Raw genomic sequence first — 17,935 nt, 5'->3', positions numbered from 1 at the left:
TTTACCATGACCGAGACCACGACTTTGATTCTGGCTGTGAAAATTTTGCTTAAAATCTAATGCAGAGGATGTGAAGGGGCACAACAGCATAGAATTTATACTAAGGCTTAAAGCCTTGAACAAAAGCTCTGGGCCCACACAGGGGGAGAAAGTCCTAATTGACCAATTATATGAGGAATCCTTCAAAGTTATAAGAAGGAAGTCAGGAAGGATGGAAAAGAAAGAGAGATGGCAACTCAAAAGAGCAATAGCCACAAATCTATAAGTACTAGAGGAAGTAGGAACAAAATCATAAGTTAAAGTAATTTTAATTCAAAAACCTTATACCAGAGAGTCAGATTCAACTATCGCCTTTATTCAGGTTAGTCATCTTCAGGTCTTTCTTACCTGGAGCTCCTCAGAGACTGAAGCTCCAATACCTTAGGGTATCCTAGGGCATGTAATGAGTGGATTTACTTTTCTCCTCAGCATCCAGAATACCAGTTATATACCATCTGGGGGAGAACCAAGAAAACAGGAACTCAAGTAATTTTCTTTTTTTGTGGTTCAAATGAGGAACTCAATCTAAAGAAATAATTTCCTGGGATGCCTGGGTGGCTCAGTTGGTTAAGCATCCAACTCTTGGTTTCAGCTCAAATCATAAACTCAGGGTCCTGGGATGGATCCCTTCATGGGGTTCCGTGCTCAGCACGGAATCTTCTTGAGATTTTCTCTCCCCTTCTCCCCTCCCCCCACCGCACGCATGCTTTCTCTCTCTAAAATAAATAAACAAATCTTTAAAAATATATATTTAAAGAAATAATTTCTTAAAACACTCAAACTCTTTCCTCTCTCTGCTTGCCTCCCTCCCCTCTATTACAATGAACCTAAACTTAAATATGCCACACTTTACTTCAACCCTTTATCCTCTCTACCCCTATTCCTCCTCCCCTTGAAGATTTCATCTTCCCAGAAGCCTTTTCCTGACCCCTCCCAGGCTGTTTTTGCTGTGTTCTTCCATCTCTCAAAGTACTTGTTGCTTTGTTCTATTTTTAGCACTCATCATTGCATTGTAATCAACTGTGGATTGTCCCTTTTCCCCCCTTCCTTGAGTTCAGGAAAAGTATCTAAGTTTTTTAAATTCCCACAGACTGACTTAGACTCTAAAATAAGAGGTGCTCTATAAGTGTCTACTGTTTGATTTTTAAAAACTTTATAATACCAGCCAATAAAGATCATTAAATATCAAATAAGATTATGGCTTCTGACAGTAGACACTATAGAGCACTTCTTATTTTAGAGTCTAAGTCAGTCTGTGGGAATTTAAAAAACTTAGATACTTTTCCTGAACTCAAGGAAGGGGGAAAAGGGACAAGAAGCCATAATCTTATTTGATATTTAATGATCTTTATTGCCTGTCAAAATGTCCATCAAACGCTATTCTTTAGAATCTCAGGATTCCTTAAATGTATTTAAGGTCAACACCATACACAAAAATAAACTCTAAATAGATTGAACACCTAAATGTAAAATCTAAAACCATGAAACTCCTAAAAAAAAATATAGGCAGTAACCTCATGGACATCAGCCTTAACATTTTTCTGAATGTCTCCTCAGGCAATGGAAACGAAAACAAAAATAAACAATTGGGACTACATCAAACTAAAAAGCTTTTGCACAGCAAAGGAAACCATCAACAAAATGAAAAGGCAACCTACTAAATAAGAGAAGACATTTGAAAATGATATATCCAATAAGAAACTAATGATCAAAATATGTAAAGAACTCATACAACACCAAAAAAACCCCTAATAATCCAATTAAAAAATGGGCAGAGGACCTGAATAGACATTTTTCCAAAGAAGACCTAGAGAGAGACAAAAGATGTATGAAAAGATGCTCAATACCACTAATCATCAGGGAAATGCAAATCAAAATCACAATGAGATATCACTTTACACCAGTCAGAATGACTAACATCAAAAAGACAAGAAATAACAATTGTTAGAGTGGATGTGGAAAAAAGGGAACCCTTGTGCACTGTTGGTGGGAATGCAAACTGGTGCAGCCTCTGTGGAAGACAGTATGGAGGTTCCTCAAAAAATTAAAAAATAGAAAAACCATATGATCCAATAGTTCCACTGCTGGGTATTTACCCCCCCCAAAAAAACCCCAAACGTTAATTCTAAAAGATATATGTACCCATTTATTGCAATAGTCAAGATATGGAAGCAACCTAAATGTCCATTGATAGATGAATGGATAAGATGTGTTACCTACACGCACACACACACACACACACACACACACACATGAATATTACTGAGCCATAAAAAAATGAAACCATATTTACAACAACATGGATGGACCTAGAGAGTATTATGCTAAGTGAAATAAGTTAGAGAGAGAAAGACAAATACCACATGATTTCACTTATATGGGGAATCTAAAAAATAAAACAAACAACAAACAATAACAGCAACAAAATAAGAGAAATAGACTCACAAATACAGAGAACTAACTGGTGTGTGTCAGAGGGAAGAAAGGTGTGGGATGGGCAAAATAGGTGAAGGTAATTAAGAGATTCAAATGTCCAGTTATAAAATAAATAAGCCACAGGAATGAAAAGTACAGCATAGGCAATATAGTCCATAATATTGTAATAAATTTGTATGGTGACAGATGGTAACTACACTTATCATGGTAAACATTGTGTAATGTATATAATTATTGGATCACCATGAAACCAATATGACATTATATGTCAACTATATTTCAATTACAAAAAAAGAATTTATGGTTACCTTCTACATATATTTGCTCAGTAACTATCGAATGACTGAATGACCAAATGAATGAATGAATGAGATATATAGAAGGAGATGTGAAAAATAGTATATTGGATTCTAGGTATTTCAAATCCATTTTAGAAAAAAAAATGAGACTATAAATAACCTCTTTGCTTCATATTTTTGTAGTTTTATTGCTTCATAATTTTTAATTACAGATTTGTAATTTTTATGAACATTTCTAAGACTTTAAGCCTCTTTATAGCTTGGACCATGTCATAAATTGGTCATACATTATTTAATGTACCTGGAATTCTAAGCACAATGATCTTCATAGAACAGGTGCTTGATAAAGTCATTAACAGCAGCATTAACTGAAATGAATACAACTTCTCTTTTAGAAATGATATATTGAATGTTTCCATATAAAGAGTATTTTGCATCAAATATATCTTCAAATAATACTTGTTAAACCACCACAACTCACATCACATCTAAAAAATACAATAAGTTAATTAAAATATGGAATTTTTAAATTATGTTTCCAATGCCTTGCACTTTTAAAAACTCTTTGGTTACATTTTTAAAATAAAGGCGACAACATTGACAGAAAAAACTAATGGAAAAATAATAAGGAAGGCCAGATGGCTTTTAGGGGGCAATGTTTCAAATATCAGGTTAAGGAATTTTGTCTGAATTTAACAGGAAGTGGGGGAGCTTTCCTCAAAGGCTTTTCAACAAAGTTTTGCCTAAAATATGTGCTTACATTTGAGAGAATCAGAAAAATTCATGACACCAACACTTCACTTAAAATCCATAAGAACATTAGTTGGATTTACAGAAATCGTGGCACAGCTTAGTCATTGGGAACACGGATGTGGAACCAGGCCATCTGAGTTCAGGTCCCAGCAAACCCACTTGCTGGCTAGATAAGGGAAGTCACTAAATGACTCAGTGCCTCTGTAGTTTCGCCATCTTTAAGATGGAAATAATAATAAAACCTGTCTCATGAGATTATTGGGAGAATTAACTGAGATAATACATGTAAAACACTTAGCAGTGACTAGCACATAATAAATACATGTAAATGTTAGTAATTAATATCACTGTAGGGACATGAAATCTGAAAACTATTTTTTACACCAAATAGGAGGTTAAAATCAGAGGAAATGAAGATTTTTATCGTAGGAGGTTCACTGTTACTTTTCCCCCAAATGTTCATTTCTCACTTCCTGTCCCTTGAAAGTCTGTCTCTTCCATGAGCCAGGAAAACTTGAGTGAATAAAAATTGGAATGGAAGGTTTTACTTAATGAAATTCCAAATAAAAATTACTTACAAGCTTTCAGAAGGAGAAAAATGGTGGGAAAGCAAAAAGAAATCAACACAAAAATCAAAATGGAAGAGCTACCCAGGGGACAGAAATATTCTGCATATAAGAGAAATCCATCAAAGCCCACCTCCCTTCCCCTGAACCCTCCCTACGTGTGCTCTCAGGGCCGGCATCCATGCGAAGAGCATCCATCTGGAAGTGTGTACTTCACAACCCGGTGCCGAGACCAGATGGCCCAGCATGGAGACTTCATTTCTGAGTGCAAATGATTTTGTAAATCAGAAGATGAAGCCTTCTGAGTAAGCACGGCTTCCCAAGAGGATTCCACAGACCCAAGTCTCTGACCCACCCACAGGTCAATAAAAGTCTCCAGAAAGCCACTGCCTCACAGCACCCCCTGCACATATGGTCTCCTTCGCAGAACAAACTAGAGAAGCATTAGAGATGACAGCTCCAGATTAAGAAAGAGAAGTAGTCAGGGAATGAAGAGCACATATAAAAATGGTGATGGTCTCATAACTGACTCCACACAGCAAAGCTCTGGGTGAAGGAAGTCTTTAGTGAGAAAACATTTAGTGGGTGCTCATTCACGTGGCACACAGGTTATGCTACGTAGCATGCAGAGATGAACAGACAACCCCTGCTTTCATCGCACGTACATTCTAGATGAAGGAGGAAAGAGTCCCAAGCCACATAAGTAAATAGATAATATCATATCGTGTGGGGAGATGTCTGAAGATTATGGGGAAATGCAAAATAGTATAGCCACTTTGGAAAACAGTCCGATGGTTTCTTACAAAACTAAATATGCACCTCCATTCTAGATGAAGGAGGAAGCATTCCCAAGCCACATAAATAAATAGATAAAATATCATGTGGACAGATGTCTGAAGATTATGGGGAAATGCAAAATAGTACAGCCACTTTGAAAAACAGTCCGATGGTTTCTTACAGAACTAAATATACTCTATACAATCCAGCACTTGTGCTCCTTGATATTTACCCAAAGGGGCTGGAAATTTATGTCTACCCAAAAATGTTCACATGGTTTTAGCAGCTTTATTCATAATTGCCAAAATTTTGAAGCAACCAAAATGTTCTTGAGTAGGTGAATGGATAAATAAGCTGTGGTACATCCAGACAGTGGACTATTATTCAGCACTGAAAAGAAATTAGTTATCAAGCCATGAAAAGACACGGGGGGGACCCTAAATGCATATTACTAAGTGAAAGACAACAATTTGAAAAGGCTACGTACTGTATGATTCCAACTATATGACATTCTAGAAAAGGCAAAACTATGAAAATAGTAAAAAAAAAAAAAAATCAGTAGTTGCCAGGGTTTGGAGAGGAAGGAGCAATGACTAGATGAAGCACAGAGGATTTTTAGGGTGTGAAAGTACTCCATACACTATCCAATGATGGATACATGTCGTTAGACGTTGGCCCAAACCCACAGAAGGTACAACACCAAGAGTGACCCCCTAATGAAAACTATGGATTTGGGGTGATTATAAAGATTCAGTGTAGACTTATCAATCATAACAAATGTACCACCCTGGTGAGGGATATTGATAATGAGGGAGGTGGTGCCTATGTGGGGGCAGGGACTATATGGGAAATCTCTGTACCTTCCTTTTAATTTTGTTGTGATCATAAAACTGCTGTAGGAAAGAATTTGTCTTTAAAAAAAGTTAAGGGGAGATATAAATGTGGGAATCATAAGTGCGTCCTCAGTAGGCAGTGTTTAAAACTGAGACCACCTGGTGGGTTAATAAAGACATAGCAAAGAAAGGAAGGCAATCAGAAAAGTGTGCATCTCAAAGATGTGCAAGAAATTTTCAAGAAGGACAGGATCTTCTATTCTTTATGTCTGAGCCAAAGTGCCTGGCCAGGCACATGGCAGCCCTCAATCCATGTTTACTAGCTAAATTAGTTTACTAATTTCATAAACCAAATACAAAGCATAAACTTCCTGAAGATCCCCCTGCCCACCAAACACTGAAAAACTTTGAATACGGTTTTAATTAATGGTAGCTAGAACACATTTTGGGCATCCCAAATCTATAGCCCTGCCTCCCCATAAACGTGCAAAAGTTTAGACTTCCAAAATTTTTAGAGCAAATCAGGACACCTGCTCTCTACTTTAGTGGTGTGTTCACTATATTCTGTGCCTTGAGTTTTCTTAAATAATTGTAATAATCCAATTAATTGATTATTTACTACATACCATGCACTCTGAGATGCACTTTACAAGGATTTTTTTCATTTCATCTCTCCCCCAAACACAAGTTTGATATTACTTTTATCCACATTTTACAGATAAGACTATTGAAATACAGAGAGAAGAGATCATTGATACAAGATCAAAAAGCTAGTAAGAAATGTAGCTGCCATTCCAACCTAGGGAGTCAGTTTCCAGATATACTACTAAAAGCACTACTTAAAAACAACCTTAGTCAAGAAGGCATCTGAGAGAACCTCACACCTCAAAAATAAATAAAAATATAACCCCAATCTATCAACTCCTCAAAAAGCTTTGCCCATGCATATAATGGATGTGGGTCAATAAGCAGAATACAAATGAGTGTATTTAATAACTTGCTATAAATCCTCTCTATACCTTGAACTAAAATGATACTGTGTAGACATTAGAAACTTACTTAGCTAAGAAGGAAAATGTCTGAATTTCTACAGCTGTTTTTAAAAAATTAAAGGGAACAGTAGCAGATTCAAGGACAACATTAGTACTCGAGGTGCCTCGGGCAGGCAGGTAAACACGAGCCCGGGAGCCAAGGCAAAGCCGGTCAAGTGCTCGAGGCACTGGCCTTATGCCTCCATTGTTGGAGCCGTCTGTAAGCCCAGCACACACCTGGCAAAGGACCGCCGTGTCACAAGCAGGCAGGTATAGATCCAAGAAGAGAGAAACTGGGTCTACACACTGCCCCACCTCCAGTTGCCCCGAAACTTCTAAAGTGAATGCCTGCAGATGGGAACTGAACCAGCGTATTCAGGAAGCCAGATCAATGGGAGATAAAGTGTAAAAATCTCTTTCTGTATCTTGACCAGCTGTGACAGGAGAAACCAGTGTAGGCAATGTTTTCTTAACAACAGAACCAGCCACCCCAGGAACACATCTCAGGAAAACGTTCCATTTGAACCAGTATGTTCTGTCCTATTTAAAAGGTGTCTCCAGCAAATCCCTTTACTTTCTTTTTTTTTTTTTTCTCATGTAAATGATAAAACTCAGGGGAACTGTGTGGGCAAAGGCCACCTGTAACCGCTAAGCCCACCTCCTTTTAACTGCTAAATATAATAAGATTTAGCACTTCAGACTATACAACACACTTACATTAGGATGTTGAATCCTCCCAATAACCCTGTAGATTATTTCTAGTCCCTCTTTATAGGTAAAGATACTGAGGGCTGAGATGACGTAGTTTGGGGCCAGAATGCAGATCAAAGCTTCCACCTGCAAAGAGGAAACCCTCTACCTTATGGATAACCCTGGTCACATCAAACACAGATGATCACAATTTAAAAATGAGAACCAGGTTTTGTCACTGTAGGAAAATCAGCGGCTTAAATCGTTCTCCTCTTGACAAGGGGAGAGAGGCCATATGGGAACCTCAGAGAAGCAAGTTTCGAAGGTGAGAGACAAGAAAGATCAGAGATAAAACTTGACAAACCTACAAGGAACCAGGGCAGAGAAAGAGACAAATTGGGAGCTAAGAAAAACTGGAACAAATCTTCTCAACATGAATTTGATTTGGCTCTGACCCTTTCAGATTCAATCTCTTAAGGTTCTCTTTGTATTTTTCCATTTTACTGCCTGCTCACTACTCCCCATCTGAGTGAGTCCCTGGTGCTTGATTTTAGTGATTTACCTAAAACTGGCAATGAATGGTGTTTATGTGCCATGTCGTTTAGAATATAAGGAACAGTTGATTATTAGAATTACTAGCAAAGAGAGTCCTGATTGCTGGAGCAGTAAGCCGAGGAGTCCCTGTAGAGAGGTGCCATTTGGAACCACCCAGGCCAGTGGAAAACAATTGGAGGAGGGAGGGGGATTGCCATGAACCTCTTGAGAAAAATAGCACTGGCTTTGAGTTGTCAGTGAAAAATCAGGAGTGATTTTACTGCAATAAAACAACTCAGAATTGGAATAAACCTGTACAAATTCAAAGTTGCATCCATGAAATAGATTGAGACCATACTGTGTTTACTCTCCCAGAGAGAGTGCTAATGAATACACAACTGGACTTCCATGGTTTAAAATTCTATCAGGAGGTTGAAAATGGTTAGCATAACACCTACTGAATCTCTGAGGAACCTCTGGGGTGAGGCCAGGTGAGGGGGCTGCCTTGATTAATTCTTTAGTAAGTGTGGAATTCTACCAGCAGTCATGCTGAGAATTAAACAATAAATTCGTGTTCATAGAAAAATGTGGCAAAGTTAGCACTGGGTAGATAAAATTAGGAACTTTGTTTTTTTACGTTTTAAGAAGAGTTTCTTTTTTTTTTTCATTTTAATTCCAGTATAGTTCACATACAGTGTTATATTAGTTTCAGGTGTATAATATAGTGATTCCACAATTTAGAGACTTTTTAAAAAGTTGGATATATATGTCTGAATATTATCAGAGGGTAAATGCTGGATGCCAATAAAATTTTAAATTTTTTAAAAATCATAATGTGATATTTGAGCTGACATTTCTGTTAATTGTTCCCCCCAAAATATCTTATTTGAAAACAAGCTGTGGCAACAAAAAGAATACTCATAAACACATAATAGTACTGTCCTGAAAATGTAAGGTTCCTAATATTTTTGAAAATTTCTCATCAGAAAATAACAAACCCCTAGAGAAATGAAGCAGTCAGGACTCCTTCATTTAACCATCCATAGGCGCAGCTCCAATATTTTGCCCAAATCCCACCTATGCTATTGCTGCCTTCCCTTGATGACCTCTAACCCTGACCTTGGCACCCATTTCAGCAAAGGGCTAGCAAAATAACATATACGTGGCTTGGTGCTTGAAAAATGTGTTGACTAGTAGATAAAATTGTCTTTTTTTTCCTTTAACCACAAGAAAATAAAATTAAGATTCTAGAAGAACTAGAAGCCTTTGGATTTAGGTTGAACCATTGCTCAGCCATTGAAATATGTTTTTTCTATCCCAGATTTGCATGTCAGGATGACGTTCTGATCTATGATCTGATTACAGATGTTTGGAGAAACCAAACTATGTTATGACTCCTTTTGCCATTATTGTTTACTTGTTCCCTGTTAAACTAGCTGTCTCATTTATCATGATGATTATTGAGATCAGCATGATTGTTAATGGTTTCAAAGCTTCAAGTGTGTAAGGATCACAGTGCATGCACTTTTTAAGCATTTATTGAGCTGTGTTCCCTGCACAGAAGGCCAGGTCGAACAAATACTATTTGCATAGCAGATTAGAGTGTGCAAAACCCTTCCATTCTCTTCTTTGGCCCTCATGGCAACCCTGCAAGATAGGGCAAGTATCGCCAATGGCATTTTACAGGATAGGAAAGTAAAAGGAGATTCAGTGACTTGTCCAACGTCACAGAGCCTATAAATATCAGAATGAGAATCCAAATCTAAGTCATCAAGGCATTTTCCCTTTTGTCTCCGGAAGTTTCATTGTTAAATAAATTTTTAGGATTCCAAGTGATTGAGTCCTAAGAATTTTAGGAATTTAAGATTTTAGTGTTTTAACTAAATGTTTGAATGTTTTGAATGTTGAAATTGAATGTTGAAATGTTTTGCTTTTATATTTTACAGCAATGTTATCTCTTACTGATGGTTCACTTAGTACTTCCTAGGCCTTTTGTGTAGCTGTTTGACGACCTTGTTTGATCACTTTCCCTGAGCTGTCAAACACCTTGCAGACCTATTCCTTGCCATGTGCATGCATGAATGGATGAATAGATTGTTTACCAAAGAAATTAAATAATGAAACTTGACATACAAAGAAGGTCAAAGATAACCAAACCAAATTATCCTGCACTGTTTTGCAGACTGTCAATTCTGGTAATTTTAACAGTTTTCCAATGTAAATGTACAACATACACGTCATGATGAACAGGAGTTATACTCAGCAATCTCAGCTCACTTTACAAACTGGTTTGCTTGCATTCCTTCAAATGAGAGCTACATGAAAGTTGTCAGTCTAGGGGTGGAGTTAGCCTCCAAAAGAAGGACAAGGAGAAGGAGAATGCCATGAAGGAATATATGAGGGTGGAGACAATATTAACTTTCCAAGTTCTGGTTTTCTTTTAGTGTCCTAGAACTCAAAGGTGATGGTTGTTAGTTCACCGTGGGGTGCACAGTATGCAATCTCTTCTTTGTATGAGCCTCTTAAAGCCTCAAGAAATGCAGAATGCCTCCAGTGGGCTTTGGTTTTCAATTTCTGAGTTCAGCAATAATTTGTTATAAGTTTAAGAACTATGTTTTCAAATATTTTAACTATAATCATCCCAGGTAATATTTTCCACATTCTAGGAGAAACATTTTTTATTTTAACATATCTACCAATTATTTGACACTTTTTTGATTTTCCCTTTCCATCCTCCAGTTAGTAGAGTTTGACTATCACATATATAACATTTCCAAAAGCATTAAATATATTTTACATTTAGGTGCTTACCATAAAACCACAGTATTTTTCTTTATGTTTTGGGGGGATTTTTTGTGTTTTTTTGTTTTGTTTTTTGGGTTTTACTTTGACTTAGAAGAAGCTAACTAGTTGAATCAGCAGGTCAGCTCCTGGATCCACTGAAAATAAAATTAACATGACACTTTACTAGGATAATCGATCATTAAATTGTTCTCCCATGAAGACAAACTGAAGAGTGCTTGTATTAAATGAATAGCCAAATTATGTAAAATGCCTACATTACCCAAAAGTTGAGTTCAATTTTCACCTCCATGGCTCAGAAGGTGAGTGGCGATACTTCTGACAACTCAGGCAGCTGAGCAGAGAGCAGATTACCAACCAGAAGAGGAGTTGCCCCATGCATAGGCTTGATGGCATGAGGCCAGCAAATAAACTGGGAGGATTGGCTGGCACCTGAGGGTACTTGACGTCATCTCTTCCTGAACGCACATAATCATTCACCTGCACTCTCTTAATAGCACTTTGGCTTTCTACCTCCTATTCAAGTAACTCACATACACATTTTAGGTCTCCTACTGGATTAGAAGAGCCTTGAATGCAGTACCCATGACTGGTTCATATTTCTGTTCCCCACCACCAAGCCCAATGTCTTGCTCCCAATCTGGGATAATTAAATATTTGCAGGCCAACCGAAACCACACATAAAGAGCTTGGATTTTCTCTTCCAGGGCCTCTCCTTGTGCTCACTTTTATCAGTGGAAAGTGGGAAGAATGAAGAGTCTCTGTAGTACTACACCACTTGCAAGAACCCTATGAATGAAAGATGGAATACATTTAGATAAAGGTAAGCTGTGTCTACGTTTGTCCACTCTCAACTTTCCCCTTTCCCTTATGAGGAGAGAATGAGGACAAGAAGGTCTCTTCTTCTCAAGATCTAGGTTACTTCTGACATCAAGAAAGCCAAGAGTCTTCAGTGAACAAGAGGGTGTATATACATTTCCCAGAAGACCTAAATGATTAACAGACAGTGACTTAGGTAATATTAAGTGCAGAGCTTCTTTCATTTCTATTATGAATCTACCAAAAATAGAGTTTCATATTTTATCTGTTTTGTTTCCTCATAATCATAGACACAAAGGGTGAAATTCTGGTCTTTAATGCATGCTCACAGTTGCTATTAAATTAATTGGGACTGTGCTCATGCATTCAACAACTAAATTTGCTGCCATGGAATATTTCTTGACTTGATGCTACATTTGTACATGTCTTAAATATTGCTCAAGGAGTACAAATATTTCCAATACAAAAAATATCAAGAAAGGGAAATGAAAAACGTAAATCCCTGACCAAATATTTTAAAAACAAATGTACAACTCAGTCATAGACTAACGTGAACATGCCTTTTGTTTTGCATTGTCCTTATACACTATGTAATGTTTCTTAAATAATGCTGTTAAGAACACAGGACTTGCAGAATCTTCTGCCAAAACTCACTTTAGGTTATAAATAGCAAACACCTCTTCCACCATACTCATATTTGACAGATATTGCTTATTAGTCTTTTCTGTTGAACCTTAGAATCCTTCCGTTAAACTATTAAACATTTATTTTGTTTGTTAAGATAAAACCTACTTGCCACCTTTGCTCTAGACCAGTTCTTAGCCTTTTGAATCAGAAACACATGAAAATTCAAGAAAAAAAATCTACCTACCCAGAAAAATTCACATTTGCAAAAAGCTATTTTTATACTATTGTTTTAGTTTGGGTACCCTTGAAGCTTATCTATTAATATTCATGAGGTCTATCAACTCATGGGAACAACCTCTGCTCTAGACGATGTATTTTCTAAGAAGATTCAGGAAATAATGGAAAGTCTTCATCATGAAAATGAATATTTGATTTCTCATTTTTTTCCTTAAATTCCCTCTTTCTTTCCTACCCCCCATTATATATATCTACATATATCTCTAAGATTTATAGCGGTTTCTTTTTCTCCAAGTGGTGACCAGCCAAAGAATGAGTCAAACTCTCCACAAGTAGGTAGGAGTATCTTAGCATTGATATTCTCTGAGGCACCTCCTACAGAGACTCATCAAGGGTGGAGAAAATTATGTGGGTGGACGACACAGCAGTCTGTGATATGAGAATGGCAATTGCAGATGAACAGGTAAATGCCTTTCGTTGATATCAAAGATCATATTTTTAACTGTTGTTTAAATTGCTACTTAATCTTCTTTCTTTAAAAATGCAAAGGAAATGTTATGCTGGATTCAATTTATCATTCCAAAGTATCACAAATGCTGTGAGAAAATTCAACTGTCTCCACATTGAGACTTTCATAAGACCTCAAACCATGTCCTTGATACAGAGGTGCTAATTAATCCATTGGTATTTTATAGGCTAACAAGCAAGCTTAGGATGTATAGAAAGCAGACATAACAGTGTTAAACTATTATGGTGTCATTCGAATGTAAACTCTGCCCAAGGGGCTCAATCAAATGGCAGTGTTTTCCCTCATTACTAGTTTCTTGACCACAGTGCTCTACTAATTTCCTCTCTATTCAAATTTCACGTGTCATGCAGTACTAAGTTTTTAGGTTCATATTAAAAACTTTGACCCTGTTGAGGTGCTTGGGTGACTCAGTCAGTTAAGTGTCCGACTCTTGATTTCGGCTCAGATCGTGATCTCAGGGTCCTGGGATTGAGCCCTGCATAGGGCACAGCACTCCGCACAGAGTCTGTGCTTGTCCCTCTCCCTTCCCCTCCACCCCTCCCCCCACTCACCTGCGAGAGCTCTTTCTCTCTCTTCCTCTCTCTCAAATAAATAAATAAATAAATAAAAATCTTAAAAAAAAAAACAACAACAACAAAACTTTGACCCTGTTGTTCCTGTGGCATCCTAGAAAATATTTAGCCCTAAATTGTATATTCTATGTTCCTTTCTTCTTTTACTGTTTTTCCTTCTCCCTGCTTATTCCCATTCTTTTTTGTAAACTCTCATTCTGTTATAGGGAGATTATCTCTTTTGATTCATATGGTCTTCTACCAAAGCAATACAAATGACAATGCAGCAGGACAAAATTACCATAATTACTGAGATTGTCCCCCAACTTCCAGTCAGTCTCTTATGGTCTCTTCTACCCCCTTGAAATTGCCTCCATTGCCTCACTGGGCATCCCTGAGCTTTCAAAATACTCTGATATGTTGAAAGAACTCAATCTCCTCCTGGAAAGGACTGAACAATTCCAGCATCCCAGCTTTATTCAATAAGCATTAAGCAAAGCCTACGTTTGTCAGAGAAATGTTGACAAAGAGCTGCTAAGAGTTTTTAAAAGGCAAGTTCTTCTCTTTTTGTTTGCCTGTAGGAATATTGTGAATCATGACATACATTTCAGTAGGTTTATAAGACTTCATAAACCTACTCATAAACAGTAGGTTTATGAGACTTCAAGAAAGTAGAGAGGGATGTATGTATAGAGGGATGAAATAGGCAAACTGTTTCCACAAGAGCCAAGGCTAACTGGGTCTCATTTCCAACTTGACACCTACAACTGGGGCTCAAAGCCAAGGCCATGACTCTGCAGAGAGTAAGGAATGGGGTTAAAGGGCCAGGAGAACCATGTGCTACCTTTTTGAAAAGGCTACTGTTCTGCTCTTCTTTTCCTCTTTAAGGGAATCTCTACTTTCACATCTGAGTCACTTAGGAAAAATATAAATCAAAGGAGACAGTTCAGTAAAAAGTACTTCTACAGGGATGTAAGAACTTCACCCATAACTGGTTTCCCACATGACACTTTCGTGGCAGGGGCAGAAGATGATCCCATATCCATGCAGTGCCGTATGTGTGGGAGTACACATCTAACAAAGCAGATTCTGGACAGATACCCCCAATCCCATTTTCTGGAGAGAATAATGCCTAGAATGGGGAAAGAGCATGCTCTTTACAGGGCGAAAAACATGTAGTATGGAATTAAATGTGGAGAAATAAATTCTATGAAAACCAACCCTTTTACCCATTGAATCACTTGGCACTTGTTTCCAAAGGGAAAAGATAGATAGAGCTGAGAACATAAGAGTCAGTTGAGTTTATAAATAGATTTTGGAACTCAGAGCAATAACAGTAGTTTTGAAAGCCATGGTGTTTTTGAGTATCAAAAAAAGTATCAACCTTTTTAAAATAATAAGGTGTTTGAGTACCAAAAGTTTGACTTTACACATAAAGAGCCAAAATCCTGAAGGACCCATAAACAAAGGCTGAAAAAAATAGTTGCCCCCTCAGTTTTTCCAGAAGGAAAAAGATTTCTGGGCTAGTGAGAAGAACATTCAAGAGAGGAATGAAATTGGGGCACCTGGGTGGCTCAGTCGGTTAAGCGTCTACCTTCGGCTCAGGTCATGATCTCAGGGTCCTGGGATGGAGCCCTGCATTGGGCTCCCTGCTTAGCGGGGAACGTGCTTCTCCCTCTGCCTCTGCCCCTTCCCCCACTCATGCTCTCTGTTTCTGTCTGTCTCTGTCTCTCTCAAATAAATAAATAAAATCTTTATAAAAAAAAAGAGAGAGAGGAAAGAAATTAACTGAACTAACTCTTAATGGTTCTCTGAGAAAGAGGGCCCTGCCCCTAAGCCCCTGAAAAGAGCTGAGCCCAGGTTATGGAAACAGCAGGAAAGCCAGATAAGTTTGGTGTATCCCAGAGCAGGGAAGTTACATGCCTCCCTTCCCAAAGTACAGCCTAGAGAGGTTTCAGACTTCATGAATGAGGTTCCATCCAACATGGCACCAGAACAGTAAGATGGCTTCTGCTGACTAAACCATCTAGACAAAGGAGCCTACAAGCAGGGTAGCAAAGTCATGGGCACCCTACAGAGTTTTAAGTAAGACAATTTCCAAGCCCTTGAAGAAGAACTACATAAGGTTGGGAGTGGGTCTTGCAGTTTGAAAGAGGAAACTTCAGAGCACTTGGATCTGGGATCCAGGAAACGTGGACATCAGGAGCAAATGCCAAAAACCAACAGCGAATACCGTGTGGCGTTGGTCACGGTCGATGAGAGCACTCAAGGAGCAGACCCCCTTCTTCACTAATGCTGTATGTTGTGATCCTACTCTAAACTTCTTGGAACTTAAACACAATTCAATAAGGAGAAGCAAGGAAAACCTGAGCTTGACTAGTGCATAACCAAATTAGTCCTTACTTTGACCAAGTTTACCTGGATGTGAACAAATTTAGTTTTCCGTTGTCTGATGGAAATGGCATCTCATGCAAAAAACAGATTTTATTTAAAAAAATTAACAAACTTGAACTTGAATTTTCTAAGTTCAAGTTTTTCTCTGTGAAATTTCCATAAATGACATGTGATTTCTAATCCCAATTATATTTCAATCCAGGGTTTACGTTCAGATTATTTTTTTTCTTTTGTGTATTTCCACTCTTGTAATCATCCTTGCAATCTCTTGGTTTGCTTTCCTGAATATTCTCCTGAACATATCCATTGTGTGGAGATTTCACTCATTAAATTTTATGATATTGTTCCAAACTAAAAGAGCTATCCAATGCTTTGCAATTTTGGTTTAGAATTTTTTGAGTAAAGATGCCAGAAGATAGCTGAACAAATATGCCTTGTAGATATGCAAAAAAAGAGGGACAGGAAAACAGCCAGCCTATCCTTCCCCAGCAAGCTTAAGGAAAGGAACAACCATGGTTCTTTTGTTCCCTAAATCTTGCTGCAATGCTTAGCACAATAAAACTGCACATTATAGATGCTCAATTAATAGTTATGTGCTGCATTGGATTGAAAGAAAGAATTTAAGTAAATTGGCATAAATATGGCTTGTTTTCACTGTTGTTTATACACTGGCATACAATAGTATTGCAAATAATTTACCTTGCCAAGCTCACCAAATGAGTAAAAGGGTAAATGGCTAAGTGCAGATAGGTGGGGAGGTAAGTGTAAATAAATACTAATTACAAGTGTACTGTTTTGGGAGAGCTTTGCTTGACTTCTATAGTCTAACTATAGGATTGGTTCCTTAAAATTCTTTCCATCCCTCATCTCTCTTGCTGAGTCTCCTGAGATGTTGTTAACCCTCAGGCTCGGTTGTTGTAGTGAGTAAAAAGAGCACAGCCTTTGGAGGCCCTGTATTTAAGGCCTGCTCCGCTAATAGTATGACCTCCAGAAAGTTACTCAATCTCTTTAAGCTTTGTATTCTTGATCTATAAAATAGGAATAATATTACTGCTCTCATTAGGTTGCTGTAGATACTGAATTTGATGTAAAAAATTTAAATGCTAAACACTTTCCTTGGTAAAGTGCATGGCATGGCAGACATTCAGTAGCTGGTAGCTCTTGATGATATCATTACATAAAAATGCCATGATTGGATGCTATTCTGTAAATATCATGGGGATGAAAATTTTACTTGTCTGCTCTCTCTTGAATATTTGATGTGAAGCAAAAGCCTTTTTCTCCTAAGTGATATATTATAGCACATGTGTCTACACATGCAATATGTTGTGACTAAAAGTGATGGATTTGTATTCCAAAGAGTTATCTAGGCATCCCCAAAGGTATTCAGAAATCATCATTTATCATACTGTCATCAAGCAGAGTCATTTGTTCAGCACACCTCTGTCCATCTCCGTGTGCCAAACTGAGCATTGTGAGTGAACAGATGGGATCCCCATCCACCAGTGGCTTCATATGGAAACTTCCCAACACCATACTATCTTACACAGAAACAACTGAACAAACACCGAATGAATAAACAAATTTAAAAACTAAATAACTATAAAGCATGTTAGCAACATGTAAGCGTACGGCTCAGCCAAGGGAGGGTATCTCCTAAATAGGTCAACATGTAGGAAATAAAACATCTTAACATTCCCCCTGCTGTTTTAGAAAATATACAAGAAACAAATCATGTGTGATCTGATTCTACTGACCTCCCTTTAATCCCCATTCAGTTCCAAATACAGTATGGACATCCAGGAAACACAGAAAGAAATATTAAGGAGTCAGGCATACTGCTGTATCACTGATCACTTAGGAATGCATATTCATTTTTGTATCTCTTTTCTGGGAGAGTGGTGAAAACTACATAAAGCATTGTATCAATATGAAGCATTATTATTTTTATTATTTCATGAAATTCAGCAATCTCTATGCACATGCCGGGGGCTACAAATGTTTTTACAATCCAGAAT

General features: G+C 37.7%; 1 long non-coding RNA gene across 8 annotated transcripts in view; it reads right to left on the bottom strand.

Annotated features, from left to right (window-relative positions):
- The window catches only part of LOC113927345, a 151,988-nt gene that overhangs the window by 90,603 nt on the left and 43,450 nt on the right, over window positions 1-17,935 (bottom strand). The window lies entirely within an intron of this gene.

Source organism: Zalophus californianus, chromosome 7 (assembly GCF_009762305.2).
Source record: "Zalophus californianus isolate mZalCal1 chromosome 7, mZalCal1.pri.v2, whole genome shotgun sequence".
Lineage (NCBI taxonomy): Eukaryota > Metazoa > Chordata > Mammalia > Carnivora > Otariidae > Zalophus > Zalophus californianus.
Note: the sequence above shows the minus strand (reverse complement) of the source record. Positions and strands in the feature narration are given on the sequence as shown.